Raw genomic sequence first — 15,661 nt, 5'->3', positions numbered from 1 at the left:
TCTCCAGGCAAGTTTTATTGTATTGGGAGACACAGTATATTGGGGGACACAATACATCACCACACACAACCTTAGTTCTTCTTGTCCCTGAGTCAGGTGGAGCAACATAGGTCCACGCCAATAGTTTAACTATTAGGAGTGAAGAAATGTAAGGTAGTCCCACAGGAACAGTAGCGGCATATTCTAAGGAGAGTGAACAACTCATGGAAAATAAGTGAATTATAGAGAGTATAAGATATGGTAGATTATGAGCCATGTATGGCATCTTTCCCTGAAATATTGGACTTTCATACTATTTTTACCTACTCTATTTTTATTATTCTTATAGACACTGTATCCAAAACCAAATGACACTTATTTAGAATGGACAGAAGTAGACTTTCAGAGACACTGTCTACTCTCCATAAAAATGTTTCATTATATAATTCTAACCTCTTTCTATCTAGGGTTTGACAACAATCTGAAAGGATGGTAAAAAGAGAAGTTAGGGAGTTTGAATGAAGATATCCTCATGGGTGGGAAAAAGCATGTTCAGGGGCTATAAGATTACTAGGGGAAATCCTAGGAGTGTGGGTGGGATACTTCCTGTCTTAGTTAGGGTTTCTAGTGCTGTGTTAAAACACAGGACTAAAAGCAATTTGGGGTGGGAAGGTGTAGCTGAAAGTTTCTCTCTGGTCCCACCTGGCCCCGAGGTCCAGCAGTCACTTATAAAATAATCATTCAGAGGCTTAATATTATTTACAATCTGTGTGGCCTATGGCAGGCCCCTTGCTAGCTAGCTCTTATATCTTAAATTAACCCATTTCTATTATTTATGTTTTGCCATGTGTTCCATGATTTTACCGGTCTGCTGGCATCTTGTTGCTTTGGCGGTGGCTGATGTCTCTCTAGACTCTGCCTTTCTCTTTTCTGTCTTTCTCTTTGAATTTCCTGCCTACCTCTAAGCTGCCTTGCCATCGACCAAAGCAGTTTATTTACTAGCCAATCATAGCAATACATATTCACAGCATACAGAAAGACATCCCACAGCAGTAAGGGTTTGTTTCATCTTACTCCTTGTAGTCCATCATCTAGGGAAGTCAGGGCAGGAACTTGAGGAAAGCACTTGGAGTCAGGAACTGATGTAGAAGCCTTGGAGGAGTGCTACTTACTGGCTTGCTCCTCGTGGTTGGCTCATCTTTATTTCTTACAGCCCACAGTACACCATGCCAGGGTTGGAACTGCCCACAGTGAGCTGGGCCCTCCTACATCCATCATCAATCAAGAAAATATACTGTAGGGTGGTCCATAGACCAATCTCATGGATAAATTTTCTCAATTGAAGTTCCTTCATCCAAAATGACTTTAGCTTCTGTCAAATTGACATAAAACTAGTCAGCATGTGTCCCTGTGAATTCTTGATAAGACTATCCCCTAAAGTTTCACCAACTATGAACCTATTGCAACTGCTTTTGGGGGACATTCCAGAATTAGACATTTGTGGTGGTATTGTGTTCCTCAAAATATTGTGCACCCTAATAAACTTTTCTGGGGTCAGAGAACAGAACAGCCACTAGATACAGAGGCTAGAAAATAGTGGCACTCAGGCCTTTAATCCTAGCATTCCAGAGGCAGAGATCTACCTGGATCTCTGTGTGTTCAAGGATACAGCCAAGCATGGTGACTCATGCCTTTAATCCCAGAAAGTGAACCTTTAATGCCAGGGAGTGATGGCAGAAAGCAGAAAGGTATATAAGGCGTCAAGACCAGAAACTAGAAGCTTTGGCTGGTTAAGTTTTTAGGCTTTTGAGTAACAGTTCAGCTGAAATTCATTCTGGATGAGGACTCAGAGGCTTCTAGTCTGAGGAAACAGGATCAGCTGAGGAATTGGTGAGGTCAGGTAACTGTGACTTGTTCTGCTTCTCTGATCTTCCAGCATTCACCCCAATACCTGGCTCCAGGTTTGCTCTTATTAATAAGACCATTTAAGATTCATGCTACAGACATTAAGAAGATATTGCTGAAGATATTACATGTTTTGAACTGTAGGAGTTGCAGAAATCAGACTTGGACTGAGCAGGAAATTCCCTCATTGATAGCTAAGTTTCCTAGTGCTTGAGGTCACACATGGGCTGCTTGAGGAAAAATTGGCACCAATAGTCTTACTATGTTATGGATCTTTTATTCTTTATTCTTAACATGCCAAGCAAGATGTGGTCATTTATGCAATAGTGGTATAACTGTCAGATATACCGATTATTTTCTACTTGGATTCAAAACCCACTCTGAAAGAAGAAACTCCCATCTGGTACTGTGAACAAGGCAAAAACCTTGACTAAGGAGATCATAGGTCCTGGTGAGGAGGCAACTTCTCTTACTTTATTAAATGGGTGTGATATGACTGCTAGCGTGCTTTCTAACTATTTGACCGGACAGCCCTAGATTACTAGCGCGATCAGTCTCAATCTTGAAAGAAAACATTTTATTTTTCAGTGATCAGTATTTATTTCAGGAAAGTACCTCCTGACCTATGCGTATCCATAAATGAAAGCAAATACTAAGAAATTAACATCACCTGGTCCACAACGAAAAAAGAAAATACCAGAAAAGGGGGAAGAAAGAATATAAGAGCTGCAGGAAGGGGTGGTATGGTGTGCAGCTATTTTTTCAAAATTTGACATTCTTTCCTGGAGGGAGGGGGGAGACTGATAACACTTAGGAAACACCAGATTGAGGAAGCTCATAAAAGGAGAAGATCCTCAAGCCCCACCCCTAGAATTAGAGAAGCAGCACATAATTAATGGCAGAGGAGTTGCCTGTAAGTTGGGCAGTGGTCCCTCGTGATACAGTTTTCACAAAAAGCAGAAACTCAGCTAATCAAGCAAGAAAACCAAGAGGTTGGGTCAACGACTTCTAAGGTGTTTTCCAAGAATGAAGATAAAGGTTTAAAATTCCCAGCTGACAAAACACAAGAGTAAATCAATATATTAATAATCAGTAAATATTATGAATAATAATAAAATATTTAATGAGGTGATAAATTACACAATGAACCACTATTTTCCATTTAAATATTTTTTATTACATATCATATCTTACATGTTATAATTAATATGCCATATGTATACTACCATATTATATATAATGTATTTAAGAAACTGTATGCTGCATTCTGCACAACAGGCCATAATATTGTATAATACCACTATATATATTATCATATAACATTTAAAACTATTTCAAGAGAGGTTCAAATTTATCCTTAATGAACAATAAAATAGCTGTGTTTATTATTATATATTTAAAGTTTACCAACTTAAGTTTTTATACACATGCGCATAGTGAAATGATTACTATAGCCACACAATCAAAGTATAGTCACTTCACATAGTTATTTATTTCTTGAAGTAAAAGCACAAAGAAGCTTCCGTTTTAACAAATTCCTAGAAAACAATTAAATATTATAGTTATAGCACTTCATCTGTTTGCTGGGTCTCTAGATTTATTCCTCTAACACAAATAAAAGTTTGAGCATATTGGTCAACCTTCCCTCATTTCATTCCTTCTCTGCCCTGGTAGGCACCAGTTTACTTTGTTGCTGCTATGTACTTGACCTTTTTTGTTTTGTTTTTTAGATTTGACATATAACTGAAGACATGCAATGTTTGTCTCTTTGAGTCCCTCTTAGGTCTCTCAGCAAATGTCCTTCAATTTACTCTACACAGCTGTAACATTACTGCAAATTCCTTATTCACTCTCTGACTTCAAGATTAAAAATGTTACAGCAGGTATAGAAGTCAGTTAAATCCTAAATACTGGATTATTCCAAATATTTCATATTAATGTCAAGAGCTATGTTCATTACAAAGGATGGAAGGGGAAATAATAGGGGTGGAAGTCTACAGTAGAGACTGAGGCAGAGAGATGGGAAAGACAGGGTTGGGAGGAAATCAGTCAAAACAAAGAAAGGATGAAAATGTCACAAGGAAACTGGCTATACTGGATGCTAAAAACTGAGTTTTAGAAAGTTGGAAATCTGTAGTATAACTTAACAGGAAGTTTACATCATTAAATTTTAACACTGGAGGAGTCTTCAGGTTCAGATCCTTGGCACTTCCAAGTACAGCATCTTTTTATGGGCATGAGATAATTATAAAGCGAAGCAATATAATTAGCCATAGGTCAAAATAGGCCCCCAATAAAACTATCTAGCTATAAATCCTTTGTGTTAATATTTAAAATGTGTTCTACTGTGACTTTCCCTGAAAAAATCTTAGAAAAATATGTAATCTGTTCCATGAATAATGCTCATTAAAATGAAATAATAATTTCCTAGGCATTTTCCTTAACAAAGCTAATGATTTAAAACAGATTTCCCCACAGAGAAATTAAAGTGGAGTCCAAAAGACTTTGTAATATGAAAGTATATAAAAATCATGTTTGAATAATCTCACTCAACTTGCCCAAGTTAGTGTAGTTTTTATGTATAAAGAAGTCAGCCTTCCCATCTGTCTGTCCTCATCCTCCTAACCCATTTCTAAGGATAAATTTAGGTTACTAGAGCTCAAACATAAGGGGGAAGGGCCTCATTCAAGGATTTTTAAAATTCTTATATTTTTTTACTCATATTAATTATTATAGCTACTTCTCTGTGTAGCCAGCTATTCATTATTGGACAAGAAACAGTCACGTGATTTGTCTTACGAACATTAGTCAAAGCAGCTGTTGGTCTGTTTACCCACCATCACCAAAATGAATGCTACCCTTGGGAGGCCTGGTGGTGAGAAAGGATATTTCGAAGTGCCTTGCTTCAAAGTATCTTGGTGATATAGGACAAACATTGAGTTTCAAAGTACATTTGACTATAATACACACTTTTCGTTTCAGTAGAATAGTAACTGTTCTAAAATCTTGTTAAATATTAAAACCTAATGGTTAATAAAATGAAGTTCTTAGAGCTAAACAAATTTTTACTTAAAATTTATGTGTATAATGGTATGCAGATGCATCTGTATAGGAACATAAAACAGGAATAAAAACACAACAAACTCAGACACAGTTTTTTTTTTGTTTTTTTTTTTTGTTTTTTTTTTTTTTTTGTTTTTTCGAGACAGGGTTTCTCTGTGTAGCTTTGCGCCTTTCCTGGAACTCGCTTTGGAGACCAGGCTGGCCTCGAACTCACAAAGATCCGCCTGCCTCTGCCTCCCGAGTGCTGGGATTAAAGGCGTGCGCCACCACCGCCCGGCTCAGACACAGTTTTTAATATCACTTAACATTTAAAGAATTTTACGCTGGTTACCTCTTTGATGTACAGGTATATAAGTTATGATTTTTTTTGTTGTTATGACTGTTTCCCTAAAGAAATCATTCAAAGCTTTCAAGAAGAGGCAGCTTGTCATTTCTCTTTCTAAATGCAAATGTGATTGTATTTCCCAATCACTGATTCTGTACGATAATGGCATGATTGCTAGCTAGGAACCAGCAGTCTCCCAGAGTGGTTATTGTCTTTGACAATTCCTCTGGTACTCACTGAAATAATATGGTATATTGTTATTTTTGTATGTGCAAGTTTTGTCATTCAAGCAGATACTGAGATCCTTGATGAGCTATCTGTCCCTCGTGTCTCCCTGGAGGTCTTCATGGGAACTTATCCATTGTCATAGTTGGGTAATGTTTGGACATCGGATGGAAACTGAAAATGTCAGTAGCTAGTTTTTCTTTTCTTTTTAATAGTGGCTCTCTCAGAAGCTAAAGATAGGAAGCATAACCAAGCCTCATGAGGAAACAGGCTCAAGCTGTAAGAAAGTGCAAGTGATGTTGAATAGAAGTGTTTCTGATGTTCTGCAGTCACAGTCAAGGCTAATTGTAAACTTGGCTGACAAGAAGCTCGAAGCACTTTCTGTTCTAGAAGGAATTCTGATGAGCAACGCATAATTGAAGCCAGACAGGTTTTCCTCTTGCAGATGCACCAAAGACCTCTACCACCTCCTCCTTATTGATGAACAAGAGGGTTGAGGGTGGTCAGAAGTGTCAGAGGATCTTGAAACACTAGGGTAAAATAGGAGTGATTATTTGGTTTTCTTCCCATAATGCTTTTCTCTTGCAATCATTGCAGCATAAACCCTCCTTGTTCTATGGATGCCATGTCTAGGGACAGCTAAACAGAACCAGCAGGTGAAATTTCTAAGACACTGAGCATGTCATCCTCTGATTGGGTGTTTGCTGGGCTACAGTACTTATCAGCCCAATATTGTGCTGTATTTCAACAGAAGCACAATGAAGAAGTTCTTCACAATCTTATCTCCTTTGAGTCTGGGTGTTCTCTCTTTACTGCTGACAAATATTAAGAGGCTAAGAGAAATCTGCTGTGTTTCACATTATGTGGGACAGGAAGAAACACTATGAAGTGCAATGGAAAAACATATGGAAGCAGTTTCTCTCCTATCCTTTTCCTCTTTGAGCCTCTGTTGGTAGGAGAGAACTTCACAGTGGCTTGGTATTTGGTATAAAGAGAAAGGGAATTAATGAAGCAGAAGAAAATGTAGAGCTGCCCAAGCACGGGCCACATAAAGCAATGGAAACCAACTGGATTCCTAGCAGGACCACAAAGGGCAGGGCTGCCTCAGCTGAAGGGATGATCAACAGTGGCAGTCGTCCAGAGTAGAGATGACACTCATTGTAGAAAACAAAGGAACAGCATTTCCTTAGGACCACCCACTGCAGATAAAATCAGAATGACCAAAGGGCAGGGAAACTTAACCCCAGAGATAATTAAGCAGGAGCAGATTTCATCATTTTCAGTCTTTCTTATCTCTAGCCAACTAGTGGGAAAAATTAGAAGGAATAGATGGGAGAAGGTAAATATTTCAATCTAGATATGAGGCTGTTGTAGGTTGGGCTAAATTTCAAAGACTGGCAGTTAGCAAGAAGTTATAGAATCATTTCAAGGCAAAAGTGACCCACAGAACCAAGGAGGCTATATAGCAGGGGGGACCCTAGGGTGACTGTGGCTTATAATAAGTTTTGGTTTTACTCAATTACTGGGCAAGCCTCAATGAAGCATTTCACTATTAGGAGGAATGATTGAACGATAAAGCCAAATGATATTAATAGAATCTAGCCTTTTTCAATGTCCACTTCTCTCACGAGCTGCATTAGCCTCTTTGAGCATTAGGGGAGGCATAACTACTCTTTGCCTCTTTTGTCTCACCTCCATTTCTTCTACCCTCTTTGATTGTCCTGAATGAATATGATTTAATGTGTCCCCTCAGTAGGCTATCACATCATTAGGTTTCATGATACATTTTCGAAAGAAGACATTTAATTTTCTCTACTCCTTTAACATATTGATTCTCATTAGATCAATGACTGGTCCAATTAGCTGTGACTAGAGTGGAAAGTCATGAGGCAAATCAAGAATAGAATCAGAGGTGGGTAATTTTCTCAAAGAGGGTCAGGGCAGATTGGTATACTGGGCTTGACTTAGAGTGTTCATTTACTGAGTTACAGAATCTGATGCCCTTTGGCTAAGTCTATTTCTAAAATGTAGAACTTTCTTAAACCACAAAGTGACTGTCTGTGATCACATCAAGGTGAACCATAACAGATCTTTAGCCAACTTATTACGTGCTAACAGAGAGGAAGTCTTCAGAAGGTCAGATGTGACACACATTCTTGATCAGGAAGAAGAAATGAAACAGGCAAAATAATCGTTCTTCAAATTACTTACGGTTAAGCAGAGCTTCAGGCAAATGAAAAGTGCAATTGCATTAGTGATGTGCTTGTTTCTCAAGGTGGGACATGAAAACTTGTATATAAAGCTGAATGCCACTACTAGAAAAACACTGCACCACATGGCCTCTAATGGTGGACTGTGGTGTTTTCAAGGATAGCTCAGTGACACCATGTCCTTGAGAACAGCTGAGGGTTTTGCATTTGATATGCAACTGAGGAGACACAGATATATGTGGACATTATTTTCCTGTTACTTGGCAACAGTTTCTTTTCCCTCTTAGCAACAGTGGAAAGAAAAGCTTTTTGAAAACTGAAAAGACCACAGAACAGAAAAGTCAAATCCTTTTCATATATCCTTCAGCTGGAGGGCATATTACAAGATGCTGGATTCCGCTGTGTACAAAATGAAGTACTCTTGTTATCTAGTTATGATTATATTCCTATTGAAATTTAACCCACAACTCCAGTATTCTAATTGTCTAACGGTTCTACCTTTTACCCTACAGTTAGGTATTTGGAAACACAGTGCTTTTGGTCAATTTCCATTCACATCCGTTCTGGCAGCATGAGACTGAAAATAAAAAGAAGTCTATCAGGAAAGGCAATGATTTTCAGGTAACCTCTGATTGCGTGATTAACCAAACACATCCTGGATTTCTCATAGAACTAAGCTGGTAGGAAAACTGCAGATATCACAAGGAAGAGAAAGGCAGAATAGTTAATGGGTGATATCTACCTAGCACAATCCTTGGCTTGAAAACGAATGTCAAATCTTCCATCTTGGTAGAAATGATAATCATTTTCAGGAAAGAAAGAGGTACATTAAGTCTCTAAGAATCTAGGGGTTTTTTTTGTTTGTTTGTTATAGCTACTTATGACACTTAAGGTGCAAGTAATGAAAGTTAAGAAAATAATTTATCAATATCCTAAGCCTAAAAGGAAAAACAACTCCAAGGGGGAATTTCAAATGATTTTAAGAAACAAAAGTCATTAGTTTCACTGATGAAGTATCCACAAACACTGTCAAAATATTCATAGTCTGCTAAGCAGTGAGGCTTGAGTCTGCTGAAGTGAAGCTCTGTATCATATCATAGTTTATGCTTGGTTTCATGGGACAGTTCACAATATATATTTCTATGGTATTTGGTTCACCTATTATTATCAGTAGACATCACTGCACCCAAAATGTCAGTCATTTCTATCATCCCAACAAAGTCCCTTCACAATCCTTTCCAGTGAGTCCACAGGGCTACTCAGGCAAAGGCAGTCCAAGTGTTTGCAGATGTTAGTATTTCCTGGCCTTGATAAGTGACTTGGTACATAAGCATACACGGCAATCCACTGTTAGAGGCCATGTGGTGCAGTTTTTCTCATAGACATTCAGCTTTTTTTAAGAAACAAGTACCTCACCAATGCAAGTGCGTTTTGCTCAGTTGACGCCGTTACCTCCCTGTTGTGTGACGTTTTCTGGAGAGACATCAACAAATTTATAGTCTCCCCAGATGGGGAACTGCAGGCAGATCAAGGAAATTATTCCACCCAAGTGTAGCTGGGTAACCCAATGGGCTTAGTGGGGTGACTCACAAGAACACTAAAGGTTTAAAGGCAGCTTCATCAAAAAAAGGTGCACACTAGTGTGAGTGATGACTCACTAGTGCTTGTGTCCTTGAAGCTCCCTGCACAACCTGCTGGCAGCTTCACAGAAGAATCTTCTCTTTCCTAGAAACTGTTTACTGCTTACAGTTGTGGGAGGGGCCTCATGACTCATAACTTTCCCAGTTTCTTGAGTCATGGAATTTTTGTTAGCTTTTTGAGTCTTATGAGTTTCATTTCTACCTCCAGGATGGAATGTTTCTATTTAGAGGAAACCCTCTCTCACTCTGGCATGGTGTTTTCTTAGTCTCTGCCCGTAGTTCTTGTTCTCTCCTGCCACACACACACAAAAAAGACAAACAGAGGAAGTTGATTATACCTGTTTCACTATTGGGCATGCTCACTTGTGGAAAAAGTCAGTACCTGTGCACCATAGCAGTTGTCTCTTTTCCTGGCAATGATAACCCAGTCCGCCCAGGAATCATTCATATTGCTTGCCATTCTTCTTTCAGTTGTCTTATGCTCATTCACAAATCTGTTTATCTTCTCTACCATAACTCCAGTTCAAAATAGATTGCTAAAGAAGATCAGCAGTTTGGTTCTGTATGTATTTTCTCAGGCATTTGTATGTGGCCATGTTTTCTAACGCAGCTTTACCAGGGCCCTACTATGGGAATCTTCAAGATAAATTTCTTCTCAACCTCTTGGTTATGACCATGTGGAAAATCTCCAAGATGAGACTCATAAAAACTAAGCTGATATTTTCTCCATTTATGTATAAAATCTGTATTTGTGTGTAGAATACCTCCCATGATAATTCTTTTTGGGGGAAGGGTGCCTTGTCAAGACAGGATTAAGGGACTCCTACATTTCTTTAGGATACTGGGATTACTTATAGCCTCTTATGCAATGTAAATAGTTATACTTTATTATTTAGGAAGTGATGACAAAATGTGAGCACATGTCCAGTACAGGAGCAAGTTTTTCCCAAAGGCTTCCCATCTGTGGTTGGCTGCAACAAACACTGAGGAACCATGGAAAAGACTGAGTGTTTAAATGTTTAGAAATAATTCACTGTGAGTTTCCCAATTTCCACTAATCCTACAAATATTGTCAGTTCCTGGCCTTCTATTTTCATAGTATCCTCCTTTTGACTAAAAATTTACAACACGAATACCGTCCAACCTAGCAGTCATGACATTCCATTACCTGCATTAATTTTCCAGTGAGACACACTCCCTTGGATGGTACTCACTCTTCAACTATCAGCTCTTACCATCTTTTGCATGTGTTGCCCTTCTGTGACATCAAGGTTTTCTCCCTAGAGTCTTACATGTGTGTAACAACAATAAATGAAGAAACAGGCCATGAATTTGAAAGAGAGCAAGGAGCTATATATGGGATGATTTGGAGGGAGGAAAAGGAAGGAAGAAGTGATGCAATTATATTATGATATGAAAAAGAAAACAATTTTAATATAATTTTTTGCAGAAAAGAAAACCTGGAGATTCTATTGCTGAGATTTGTTTCATCAATATTCACCTCTACATACTTGTGTCTGCATTCCAAGCATAAAACAAGCTGTTTCACAGCATGGGGCACATCCTATTTTGACATAGCTCAATAGAATGTCACTAGATTACATACTATTTTAATCATTAACTAAACATGCATGTAATAATGTTTTTAATCTTGAGAAACCTTAGCATTAAAGACAACCAAAATCAATCAATTTGACTACTCAGTAGTGTCTAAAGTCTTAAAAATGTCTAACTATATGGAAGTTCACTGAGATGTATAGACTTTAGGTATGGGTAATTTTGATATGTGATTTCTTTCACTTCCAAGCTTTTCAAAATAAAAAGTTGAATCAATTTTTTAAAAATATTAAAATACTTCTTCCATGGAACAAAATTTTAGATGATTTAATATTTCCAAATATTTGTTTTAGGGACAAATCAGCTTTAAAGTTATTGAGAACCATGAAAAAGCTAAAGTCTATACTGATGACACAGAAGAATGACATGTGTTAGTTTGTTCCTTATTGGCTATCCCTAGACTGTTTGCATAAAATTAATTAATTTTTCATTTAATACTATTAAAAATATTGTGGTGGTATTGTGTTCCCCGAAATATTGTGCATCCTAATAAACTTATCTGGGGTCAGAGAATGGAACAGCTACTAGACAGACATAGAGGATAGGCAGTGGTAGCACATACCTTTAATCCTAGCATTCTAGAGGCAGAAATCCCTCTAGATCTCTGTGAGTTCAAGGCCACATTGGAAACAGCCAGGCATGGTGACACATGCCTTTCATCCCAGAAAGTGAGCCTTTAATCCCAGGGAGTGATGGTAAAAAGGAAAGATATATAAGGCGTGAAGACCAGAAACTAGAAGCATTTGGCTGGCTAAGCATTCAGGCTTTCGAGCAGCAGTTCAGCTGAGAGCCATTGGGATGAGGACACAGAGGCTTCCAGTCTGAGGAAACAGAATCAGCTGAGGAACTGGTGAGGTGAAGTAGCTGTGGCTTGTTCTGCTTCTCTGATCTTCCAGAATTCACCCCAATAACTGGCCTCAGGTTTGATTTTATTAACAAGACCTTCTAAAGATTCCTGCTACAAAATATTAATGTTCATTCAAGCATTCAAGGCTATGATTATTTCCTTAGACAATTTTGACTTGAATGAACAATATTCTCTATTCTTTTATTTATCTTTATAACTTTATTTATTCACTAATCTCTTTTTTTTTTATTTTTTGAGACATGGTTTCTCTGTGTAACTTTGCAGCCTGTCCTGAAACTCATTCTGTAGACCAGGCTGGCCTTGAACTCACAGAGATCCACCTGCCTCTGTCTCCCAAGCACTGGGATTGAAGGCCTATGCCACCACCACCCGGTTTATTCATTAATCTTAGTCTAGCAAATCTTTTCCAGTTGTAGAATAAGTATTTTATCAAAAGTGTAAAGGTGTATCCAGAAGAGACTAACTAAAGGAGATCTACCTTCACACACACACACACACACACACACACACACACACACAAACACAATCTGTACAAATGTGTGTGGATTTGCTGCTTTTTTTTGTATGTTACTAACTCAAACATTGTAATTGGAAGTATGCTGAAACTAAGGAAAGCTGAATTACATCAGCACTGAACATCAAAAGTCTCAAAAAGTAATAGTCACTGTTTCTATATTTTTGATTTCTGGGTTAATTTTAATGTGTGTTGTTTTTCATTTGTAACTTGTTTATAACAAAGGTTTAATAAATTAAAAAAAAAACATCAAATAGAATTTCTTCCATATAGGCATTTAACATTTGGTTTGTCGATACCAGGTTCTTGAGATGTTGTTTTCTACACGTTACTCATTTGCCGATCCTTGGCTTCTGACAGGGAATCACACTCTTCCTCCCTCATTTTCCAAGCCTGTAGATACAGAAAGATTTGCACCACTGGCCTTTGCTTCACCAGTTTGCAAATGGCATATCATGGATAGTATTGGCCTCTTTAAATGCATCTTCCATTTATTTATTTTTATCTTCTTTTCTGTGTGTGTGTGTGTGTGTGTGTTTCTTGTGTAGACCTGTTTTTGTGTCTGTGTATGTTCCACCAGCTTAGTTTCTTTAAAAAGCCTTGACTATTAGAGTGATTAGGTTATATTAACTCCTGATTTTATGTAGTATAGTAGCATTGTACTGCCAAGAAATGTGAGTCCTTGCAAGTTTTTTTCCAGTAAAAAATGTTCAGACAACAGCATATCCACATTTAGAAGAATTGATTAGATATCACCTCATAGCAAATAACAAAATTAACTGGATTAAGCACATAAAATACTTGAAACATAATATTACTATGATTTAAAAAAGGATGACATTGTTCTAAGTTAAGAAAGAACCTACAAAAGTGAAAATCTATTAATATTGAGAATATTGACACAACTAAACCTCAACAGCAAACATATCTGGTTGAAAGTGGGCAAAATATTACAATGGACATTTCTCAAAAAAGATACACATGGACATTTTGTATATACAGAAGGCTAATCATCACATATATGTAATGCAATGAGACATCGCCTCACACATGGACAGCTGGTAATTTTTTGTTGTTGTTGTTGTTGTTGTTAAGATAAATACTGGAAAGGATATAGAGCAAAGGAAATTCTTGCACAGTAGTACTGGGAATGTAAATTATGAGATAAATTATAGAAAACAGTGTAGTTTCCTCAAAAGAAAAGGGAAAAAATGATGAGGACTACTTAAAAGGAAGAAGGGGACCGGTGAGAGAACGGATGGGGAGGATGTGAAGAGTGGATATTCATGAGTAAGTTACGATATATATGTGTGACTGTGTCATAACTAAACCCATTATTGTGTATGCTAACCAAAAATTAATCAAGAAAGCTATATTTTATCAAAAAGCTTTAGGACTTACCAAAGAGATAGTATTCAATTGGGATTGAATTCAATAACTGCTTTATTAATTGTTCTGGCTATAAAATAATGCACAATTTGGCACCACTATAACACAGATTTTTTCATAAGCTCTGAAATACTTTCCTTGCACTCTATATTAGTTGATTTTTTTGTTGCTGTTATAAAATACTCACCAAAATTATCTTAGAGGAGGATAGTGTTTATAATATACTTATACTTTCAAATCACAATAGATTATTGAAGGAAGTCAAGGCAGGAACTGAAGCAGAGCCCGTGATAGAATGCTGCTTACTGTCTTGCTCCCCATGATTTGCTTAGTTTGTGTGTTATACAACCCAGGACCACATTCCCAGAGATGTCATTGCCCATAGTCAGTTGGGCCCTCCTATGTCAATCATTAAATAAGAAAATGCTCCACAGATGTGCCTACAGTCCAGTCTGATGGAAGCAATTCCTTAATTGATATTCATTCTTCTGGAATGTCTTTAGTTTGTTGTAAATTGACAAAAAATTTAACTTGTGGGTGTTGGTGGTGCACGCCTTCAATCCCAGCACTTTAGAAGCAGAGCCAGGTGGATCTTTGTGAGTTCAAGGCCAGCCTGGTCTACAGAGTGTGATCCAAGACAGGTACCAAAATTACAGAGAAACCCTGTCTCAAAACAAAACAAAACAAAACAAAAAATTTAACTTGTACACCTTCTAATTTTTAAATACTTGAAAGTAACAGGCACAAAACTTTTACCTGGTGTTCAGGACGGAGTAGAACTTTTGCAACCAGCATCTATCAATTTACTTTTATTTGTCCTGCATCACATTCTTTTGCCTAGAGTGGGATCCAGTGACTGTCTGGGTTAGTCAGAGTATAAGGTCTCTAGCTCTCAGAACTACATACAGAGCACTGGCCCTGCAGCTCTCACAGACATCGCCTTCCAGAATGATAGCAAAGGCATTATTTGGAATCCAGGGGACTTTTGCTTTCAACAACTACTCTACCTCCCTTTATTAAAAAAAAAAACTTAAATAGTATTTCTTTTTGCATTTACTAATACTTTCATTGTTATTAATAATGCCCTTAGTAGGTGCTAGATTCACCTTCAGTATCTTCGGGCTCAAATTTGTTGTGTCATACATGACCTCCAATCTTAAGGTGAATGACATATGAAGTATTTAGAACTGAATGATGAGCCTTAGTCTGGTATACGCAGCATGTTTGGTACCTACAAAAATGTGTTTTAAATAGTATAGGACAGCAGTAGATTAAGGGAACAGCTTCTTTGCTCAGGATCATCTGGCCATGTTGGACAAGGCTATCCTCTATTTTCAATTTAATGTTTAATAAGATATGGGTATGTAAAAAGCTCAGAAAAACTAACAGGTAATTCCCCAGTTTATTACAAGGAATTCTTTAAACTACTGCTGTGTGTTTCTGGACACATACAATCAATGAGTCCATTTAACATTGCTCATATATATGCATGTGTACTTGTTATTTCTTGAAGTATCTTGCCCCTTTATCTACTCACATTTCTTTTCAAAAATATGCAACTTTGAACTTATCAGTGGAATAAAGGGGTAATTAGCAATATAGATTTACATGCTTCTTTGATTGCAGAAACTTTTATTACTTGAAGAATATCAGGAATAAAATGTTTATGTTGATTTATGTTAATTTTTGACCTTTTCTCGTGATTAACTAAGACGGTATGCAATTATAGTTACAGACTTTATGTTACCTAACACAACACATGTATATTTTAAATAAGAAAATACATATCTTGTGTAGGTGACAATAAAATGAAACAAAACAAGAAAAACCCGGACACTAAAAGAGAGATTTTTTTCTTAAACAATTTTCATGCAATAGTAATAGTTTTGGACTCTAATTCAGTAACATAAAACTAAGAAAAATTTA

Source organism: Peromyscus californicus, unplaced genomic scaffold (assembly GCF_007827085.1).
Source record: "Peromyscus californicus insignis strain IS unplaced genomic scaffold, ASM782708v3 Scaffold_16__1_contigs__length_79575227, whole genome shotgun sequence".
In the NCBI taxonomy this organism is placed as follows: Eukaryota; Metazoa; Chordata; class Mammalia; order Rodentia; family Cricetidae; genus Peromyscus; species Peromyscus californicus.
Note: the sequence above shows the minus strand (reverse complement) of the source record.